Source organism: Onychomys torridus, unplaced genomic scaffold, assembly GCF_903995425.1.
Source record: "Onychomys torridus unplaced genomic scaffold, mOncTor1.1, whole genome shotgun sequence".
In the NCBI taxonomy this organism is placed as follows: Eukaryota; Metazoa; Chordata; class Mammalia; order Rodentia; family Cricetidae; genus Onychomys; species Onychomys torridus.
The window spans coordinates 20,754-30,144 of NW_023413246.1; positions in this window are offsets into that span (position 1 = coordinate 20,754).

The following is a 9,391-nucleotide window of genomic DNA, read 5'->3' on the forward strand; positions in this document are numbered from 1 at the left end:
TATATAAATACAAATTATTTGCCTATTACGTGGATACTTAAATATTTCTAAGAATTGGGTTTTTCTATATATTGTCTATGGTATCTAAACGGTATAATTGTTTTAAAACTTAATGTAATATGTTGAATTAATCTTATCCTTTATGATGATATTTCCCACTCTGAAATTTCATTATTATTCTCTATTTTCTTCCACAAATTAATACGGTTACATATTACTTACACATACATTGCCCAGCCCCCCTCTCTCTCTAAATTGATTTTGGGGCAGGAGAGATGGCTCACTGGTGAAGAGCATTTCCTGCAATGGCACAGAACCCAGGTTTGACTCCCAGCACCCTCATTTTGGCTCACAATAATCTGTAACTCCAGTCTCAGAGCACCTGACGCCCTCTTCTGTCCTCTCACGACACAGCATATAAACACATATGAAATAAAAACCAAAAAAATGTTTATAAAAGGATATTTAAGCTTTTTTTATTTTCTTTTTATTTGTTCTCTGTCTCTCTGTCTCTCTGTCTGTCTGTCTGTGTGTGTGTGTGTGTGTGTGTGTGTGTGTGTGTGTGCATGTGCACACACAGCATGGCACATGTGTGGAGATCAGAGGACAACTTTCAGTAGTCAGTTCCTTCTGTCTATTGTGTGGGTCCCAGCAATTGAACTCAGATCATCCTCAGCAAGTGCCTCAACTCACGGAGCCCTCTCAGAAACCCCCTTATCAATTTTCTAGCATTACCCACTTGACATCAAACACCCTCACACAGACTTTGCCACTTCTGCATCTTTCTTTCACACTGAATTTTCTATGTCTACTGCTCCTACAATATACTGCTTTACAAACACTATTTCTCCATCATGTGTATCTGCTAATATACCTGTGTGTATTCTATACATCTGATCCAGTGACTACAGTTATTAATGTATTTTATGTGTACATGTGAGTGTAGTGCGGACTGTGGCCAGAGGAGGGCGATGGTTCTCGCAGGGCCAGCTCCCTAACATAGGTACTGGGAACCAAATGAAGGTCCACTGCAAGAGCAGCCTGTGCTCTGTGGTACTCCCCTCCATTCTTTTGCTAAGAGCCATTCTGTTTGGAGTTACATGGTTCTCATTCTGAAATCTGTGTTTGCATGATAAATAGTGATTCTGACAAGTTTGTTCAGTTCTTGGCTTTTGAAGCTAGTTTACAAAGCAGTCACTTCCTTATGGCATTTTTAAACAGTCCTGGTTGTCCCTCCCAGCATCCATCAGCTCCCCATCTCCTGCCCTTCATCCCTGCTTCACTTCCCTCCCAGTGATTCCCCCTTTGCACGTTAATGTCTCACTGTCACACTTCTATTATCCTTCCCATCTTTTCCTTTCCTCTCCCATTCCCCACCTTTTCTGGGCTCCTTTCTATTTCCTGGCAGTGAGTCATCCTCACCCACACATAAATACACTCACAAAAAAATTAGAAGCTAGGATATGCATATGAAATCAAGAAAGGGTCATTTCTCCTGAGCCTTGCTTACATAACTAAACACATTATTCTCTAGTTTACTTCATTTCCCTGGAGTCTCATCACACCAGGTATACCTTGACTTTCCCAAGTAGTCAGGAAACCCTTCCCTGATGAAGCAGTTTCAGGCCTGACATTTCTGAGAAGTCAGGAAAATTTCCCTTCCAGGTTTGTGCTGCTTCTTGCAGTTCAAGTTGTCACATCTGTGCTACACAGCTCCACATGTCTAAGACACCATCAGGGTAGAGCTGTTGTTCTGAGCAGCTTGGGATACCTCACCCTCCAGGGCTGAACTGTCTCCTTGCAGCTTCAGCCATCAGAGCTGTCCTAAGCAGCTCAAAGTATTGCCTGACTCCCCAGGTAGTCAGGACACCTTTCTCCACAGTTGGAAAACTCATGTTTTGGTGCCAAAATCTAGGACCAAACCCAGAGTTGTTACAACCAATTTACTTACACTGTGCACTGTACAACATCCCACAGGTGACAGCATAAATACATCCCTTGATCTACCCCCAAGTACATATTTCCATAACTAATATCAATATCAATCCCAAACATAGATTTTAAAAAATCAAACATGCAAAACTTTTCTAACGTCTGCCCAGCTGTTCCTTAGTAACCACCAGAAGTTGTTTGTGGTGATTGCTATGAGAATAAAACTTGTACCTCCTTGGAGACATCCAAACTCTAACCATGCAGATGCTGACACTAAAAGGTGACATTGTAATGATCTTTCTGAGGGATATCTGTTAATGACTCCTGCCCTTGTGAGCACTGGCATCCTGGACTCAGCTATATTGAAAACGTCCTGCACAGAGCTCTGTAGATACTATGTGGAAGGTGAGTACTTTATTGAATTCTGCCCTGGGAAAATATATAGGACCAGGGGTCTTCCTTGACAGGGTGCATCAGAGCTGTGTTTCTGGGTGACTGAGTTCAGGGAAAATCCTCCACCCCTCGGGAGACTCTCATCTTGCTGTGGCTGGCCAGTGAACTTCTCATCACTGTGGGCGCTGAGTAGAATTCTCACATCCCTCTGCACATGACCAAGACTTCTGGATCTAACATCAAAAATTAGTATTGCTGCTTCTTAGACATCTTTAGAGTTTAACCAGAACATATTGATGCTTGCATTTTATCTCATAGAACTTTTATTTCATTGGTTCCTACTGAGGTGAAAACTACATGTAGTGGGCCAGATGTGGTGGTCTCAAACTAAATCACTTCCCAGTACTCTGGAGGCAGAGGCAAGTGGATCTCTCTGACCTGCTCTCCATCAACTGTGCAACCTTCTTTCTTATAGCACCTGTGATGCAAGGGTGGTACCACACACTCAACTGGGCACTCCCATATCATCAATTAACCAAGAAAATGCAACTATGTGTTTTCCCACAAGGATATAAAAAACGTGGACTTTGACTAAAGAAATTTCTAATGCAGGTGTGAATACTAATAAAGGAATAGAAGTTTCATTTCTTTGACCTCTCATGTGAAGTTTTAGTTTTCAGCATTAAAATAAAAACGGTAGTCCTCGTTTTCTCTTTGACTTAATTGTCCTTCCTACTTAGTCTTTCTTTTTCCTGCTTGTAATTTAGACTTTACTGTTAGACTTTACCTTTTTTAATATTTTAGTTTCAATTAATTGGAAGCTTATTATCTATTCACTGTGATCTCACCAAGACTGACATTGTAGTTAAAATAACTGTGGAACAGATGGTGCAGAGGCAAAGGCATTTAATCACAGCATTCAGAAGGCAGAGCCAGGCTTTCTATGTGAGGGAGAATCCAGCTGGGACAATATAGAGAATTCCAGGCCAGCCAGGAATATACAGTGAGGCTCTCAAAAATGAATCTACTATGCAAAACCTGATAGGATATTTAAGAATGATATGATACATTCATAGGAATCTCAATATGCCACACATGCTTTTTCTGTGGTCTGAGTAGCAGCAAGTGTGAAATGAAGAAAAAGATCTTCCAAATACACAAACACACATAGGAAAACCCACATACATGTTGCTTGAATTCTAAAATGGTCTTATGTTAAAAACCCAGGGCCAGATATTGGGGTAAACGCTGATAGAACAGAGAGACAAAGGAACAAGATACTGCCACATCTCACCTCACCAACGTCATAGATCCTCTGACTGTCTCTGAGTCCTCAGCCAAAAGGGACTTGTCAGATGAAAAAACTTTAGTTACTTTCTCCGCATGACTTATATCTCTTTCTCTGCAAAGCTATATCATTTCCTTCCTAGTGCTGGGATTAAAAGTATATGCCACTACTACCTGGCTTCTATGTTTAATCTAGTGGCTTGTTCTGTTCTGTGATCTTCAGGCAAATTTCATTAGGGTACACAATATATCACCTCACATACACACACAGTCAATAATAAAGTACTAAATATTAGAAAGGCATGAGCACTAGAGAGTGTGAAGGATATTTCTTTAGGCGGTAAGACTGGTTGATGATAATGAAGGAAAAGTTAGACTGTAGGACACAATCATCAAAGTTGACCAAGATCGTGGAAGTCAGGCATGTTTGTCTTTGAAAATCTCCAAGGAATACACTAATGATCATTTGAAAACAGGTCTTACAACAAGTGTGGGATGCTGGGACATCTAAACCATAACTTCAATAGCAGCTCCAAAGCAGGATGTGTTGCTTACAGTAATCCTGAGGGGGGGATTGACTAAGTTTGGGGAAGTGTCCCCCACAGATCCTGAGAGGACATGCAGCAGCAGAGTGGGAAACACAGCTGAAGGCAGAGAAGCAAAGGAGTCTGCAGGATGCTTTCAGCATTATTTGATTATTAAAATTACATTTGCTTATTTAATGTGTGTATTTGGGTGGTTTCCTTAACATCACTAGATTATAAATGGGAATTGGAGGTTCCTTTTAGAGTTCTTAGTGTTGTTGACAAAAGGATTTAAAAATACATCAAATAAAGGCTGAAGGAGGAGTTGATTCAAGTTGAAAAGTAAAATCATGCTCTAATCTCAGAGGCTTCTCACAGGAGAGGAATAGACACGTCATGGAGAAGAGCCATGAACTCAGGTAAGCCAGCTTGGAATTCAGACACACAACAGAAAACAGCTGCCTATTTGGGGATGGGGGTAGGAAGAGACTCAAGAATGGCAATCTTAGGGCAAGATTGCTTAGAGCAGAGATAGAAGAGTGATTCAGAACAGCTTGGCTGTGCTCTTATAAAAGCCTGTGTTATGTAGGGAATCTGAATAAGTAGACGATTTCATCATGGGAATAATTTTTCTAGCTTCTCTTTAGCATGGCTTGACGTGAGCCCAACGTCCTAAGGTGGCCCTTCCTTCTTGAGTCAGAATACCTCAGGAAGGTGATGGACCCATGTAACTTGTATGTTGGGTTAGCCCAGAGAGTCTACTTGCTAGCCTTGACAGGTTGTACCTTTAATCGTCTTCACTGTTCCTAGAATATCTTCCCCTATGGAGTGGAAACCCAAAATCATTGAGGAACCAGATCAGGGATCAGAGATCTCAGCCATCTATGGCATCTCTGATATCTGGAGAAGGTGATAGTTCGCAGAGGTCCACAGACACTTCTGGCTTTAGACAAGAAAGAGACTGGCTATTTTTATTTTCCATCTCATTAGGCTGAACTGCATAGTCAATATGTGTCCCCTTGTTCTCATCTCTCCCCTCTGAATAGGTGTGAACTGGTGCTCATTTGAGGTGTGAATATGCTGGACTCTCTGGCAGTGTCTGTGCAGGAGAAGCACCATGGTGACACTGTTCTAGTCCATGATGCTTACAAAGGGGAGTCATGGGCAAACCATGAAAGACCATGCCTACTCTGAAACTTATTTCCCAACTTTAATATGTCCTTTGGGAGAAGGATCCTTTTTTGCCTTATAACTGATATAGGACATTGGTTATGGGAGAAGGGGAACCCCTCAGAGAGATCTGTCTAATAAATCACAGAAGGACACTGAAGTCCATTTGTGTTACAGGTGGAGGGAGGGAAGAGATCCTTGACTGGAGCCTCGGAGGAGATGAGAGTGAAGCAAAAGCAGGAGTTATTGGAGTGGAGCATCCTAGGCAGGGAACTAGGAGAAGCCAACATCAGAGTTTTTCAGCATCCTCATCAAAGCCTTTGTATTTGTGATAGGATCAAAAGACCATCCTTTACACTCCTCAATCATTTTCCTTTGACCTCAGTGGCTAGACTCAACATCTTAGAATTGCTTGATTTCTTCATGTTGTAGAAAGTTTAGATCTTCATATGTTGTGGTTAGAATGAGATTGGCCCCTATACAATCATATTTTTGAATACTTGTTCCTCAGTTAGTGGAACACTTTAAGAACGTAGAAGGGGTGTGGCCTCATTGAAAGTGGTGTGTCACTGCATTGTGTTTGAGTATTCACAAGATTCACAACATTTGGAACACAGAGATCTACATGGAATGCCTCCATCAAAGCTCTCCTGTTGGAGCTCATGAGACACTACAAAAGAGGAGGCAGAAAGAGTGTAAGAGTCAGAGGGGGCAGAGGACACCATGAGAACAAATCACTGAATTAACTGAGCAAGGTGCATGTGAGCTCACAGAGACAGAAGCAGCACTCACCGGGCTTGCAGGAGTCTTCACCATGTCCTCTGCATATACATTACTGCCTTTAGCTTAGAATTTCTATGGCACTGCTGAATGTGTGAATGAGTGGGTCTTTGATTCCTGTACCTGCTCTTGGCGATCTTTTCTTTCTTTGGGGATGCCTTATACAGTTACAAAATGATTGGTTTTGTTTTATGTTTTGCCACAATTGGTTGTCATCCCTAAAAAGACCATTTTTTTTCCTTATAAGAGACAGAAAGATGCATCCAGAGTGGGGGACTGGGTTAAATAGAAGGAGGGGAAACTGTCATCAGAATGTATTGTATGAGAACAGAGTCTACTGCAATCAAAGGAAACAAATGAAAACAGTTATATTTTATTTTGTATGCATATATGTTTACTTAGATATTTGTATGTGTACCACATGCATCCTGATACCCTGAGTGGTCAGAAGAGGGCATTGAATCCCCTGGAACCTGAACCACAGATGTCTATGAGACACATGTAGATGCTGTGGACCAACCTTATGTCTTCTATAAGGGGAACAAGCACTCTTAACCATTCAGTCATCTCTCCAAGGCTGGTATTAATAATAACTGGGTAATATTCATACAGAACTGGAAAATACAACCGAATAAAGCCCAATCCATTCAAATACATACCGAATGGACAAATATTTTGTTCTTTTAAGGCAGTACTTGAAAGACTTATCAAGGAAAGACCAACACTTGGAAAGAATCTCACTTTAATTCAGTGTATGGACTTTGACCTTACAAAGATATGATTCCAGATGACATATCGACATCTCTCCTTTCACTTCCATTCATAACTTACTCACACCTTCATAACTTGGTCAGGCTTGCACATTGTCTGGCTGATCCTGGGAAATCATCAGCCATGTTAACCTTTATATACGTGTTTTGCTACAAATATTTTCATTTTCAACAATATCTTTCCCTGGGTCCTGTTTCCTTTTTTCCCTTTCATCATATGATGAAACTGAGAAAAATATTGAATTAAGTTAAAAGGAATTGGCTCCAAACTATATGTGTAATATCATAGCAATATATTAATATCTCCAGTGTTCAAATGTGAAGCATTTTATATTCCCCTGTAGACACCATATACAACAGGTCACTCAAAAATATTTTCTGCATTTTACAGTCCAGGAAATGTTTTCACATCTGCATGCTTGTGGTCTCCTTTGAGAAAAAATAGCAGCTGACTCCCCAAAAAATATCAACCAATTTAAGTTGACAAAATCTAACAGAAAAACAAGGAAAATCCCTGATAAAATGAGACAATAGCTGAGGAGTTTTAGACATATATTGCCTTCTATCCTGTGGATGGATGAGCAGCCCATTAACTGTTTCTATTGTAGACATCATTATATCTAGAGAGAGACAATAGACCCCCTCTCTGTGAAATAGTTTTCCTGACCTCAGTCATAATGAAGTGCATGATGCTGTTCACATTGGTGCCTGTTACAGAATCAGAGCCTATCCTGACTCAGGGAGGGAATGTTAAAGGACTGCTGAAACCAAGTGTTTGTGCCTCAACTTAGTAGACCCAACCCCATCTTGGGAGTCTGCTTCTCAGTGAGCTCACAAAGCCCCTGGCAGTGCACACAAAAGTCTTTAGGTCCTCTGTAAAGTGGGAGGCTGCAAATGATGCCTCTTTCTAGATGACCAGTGAATACAGAAGGAACCAGCTGTGTGTGCTGGACAAGTGTATTCTTCTGGACAGAAGATTTACATTCTGAGAATGACAGGCTGGACCCTACACACCTGAAAATCTCTAATTTCCTCATGCTTCATCCAAAGTAAACACACACACACACACACACACACACACAACTATATATAATCACTATGTATACCGCAGATGAATCAAAAGCCTACAGTGCATATTACCCTCAGATTTGGACTTTGGTATGGAGATGTACTCTTCCTTGTCTGTTCATGGTTGCTGCTGCTGAGGGAATCCTAGAGCAGTGTATGGCATACTGGAGGTGAGAAATATTTATCATATCATCTTATATATTCTGTGATGTATACCACAGTTGTTCTAACCAGAATATGATTATTTTGTGGTTCATCCTTTATTTCCAAATAAATACCCAACATTCAGTAAAAACTGTAATATTAAAAATTATAATCTATGCCCATATTGGGCAACAGATTATCTAATGAGGAGAAAGGCAAAATAAAGAAGAAAAAACCCCAAATGAATCTAATAGGAAACTAAGAGCTTGTTTAGATTTTCAGTGATGATAAGTAAATCTCATATGATGAATCCCAGAAATGAAGTTTCTAGAGTTTTATAAATATTTGTCCATCTAGAAAAATTTCTTTAGGGAAAGATAAATAATGTTTATCTGGATACGTGAGTTGCAGTCTATCATTGCACAATAATTTCCCGATCTAACATGCCAGCATTTCAGATAAACATAAAGACACAAAGACGATGCCTGTCATATTAATATTGATTGGGTGTCTTATATGGGTCTAGGTCCTAGACTCTAGTACAAGCCCACATCATCATTTTCAACTTTAAAGTTCATGTCTACCAATTAAAAATAATATGCCAATACATATGTGTTGTTAGCCTCATCTATATGAGACAACATTTCTATAAACTGTTCAAACAGCAAATATAAATATGTTTGGACATATGACTGGTAAGAGAAAATGAACAAGAATATGGATATAGGGGCTGGAGAGATGGGTTAGAGGTTAAGATCACTAACTACAATTTTATAGGTCCTGAGTTCAATTCCCAGAAACCACATGGTGGCTCACAATTATCTAAAATGAGATCTGGTGCCCTCTTTTGGTGAGCAGACATACATGCAAATGGAATACTGTACACATAATAAGTAAAGAAATGTTTTTAAAAAGAAAAAAGATATGGATGCACAGTGTGCAGTATGATTGCATTTGCTCTAATACAATTAAGAACACAGTGATTTCCTAAGATTGTTGTGAATATTTTTAGGATGGCTTCTGCTCTTTTTCATTCTGCTCTCTCTCATTTGTTATCTTATCTTCTTTCTATCTTAGGGTGCAGACACAGCATTGTGAGACTGGGTCTCCTTATCACAAGTAATCCTGGATACCACTCTACAGTCTGACATGCCATTGATTATATTGCAATCCTCCTTACTCAGGCTCCTCAGTGCTGGCATGAATTCAGTGAGTCAACATGTCTGACTTACAAGGAAGGATTTTCTAACAACTTTTACTTCACAGAGTATGTCCGGCTGCTAGAGAAGCTGTCTTCTGTGTTTGTCATGTTGACTGTGGTTC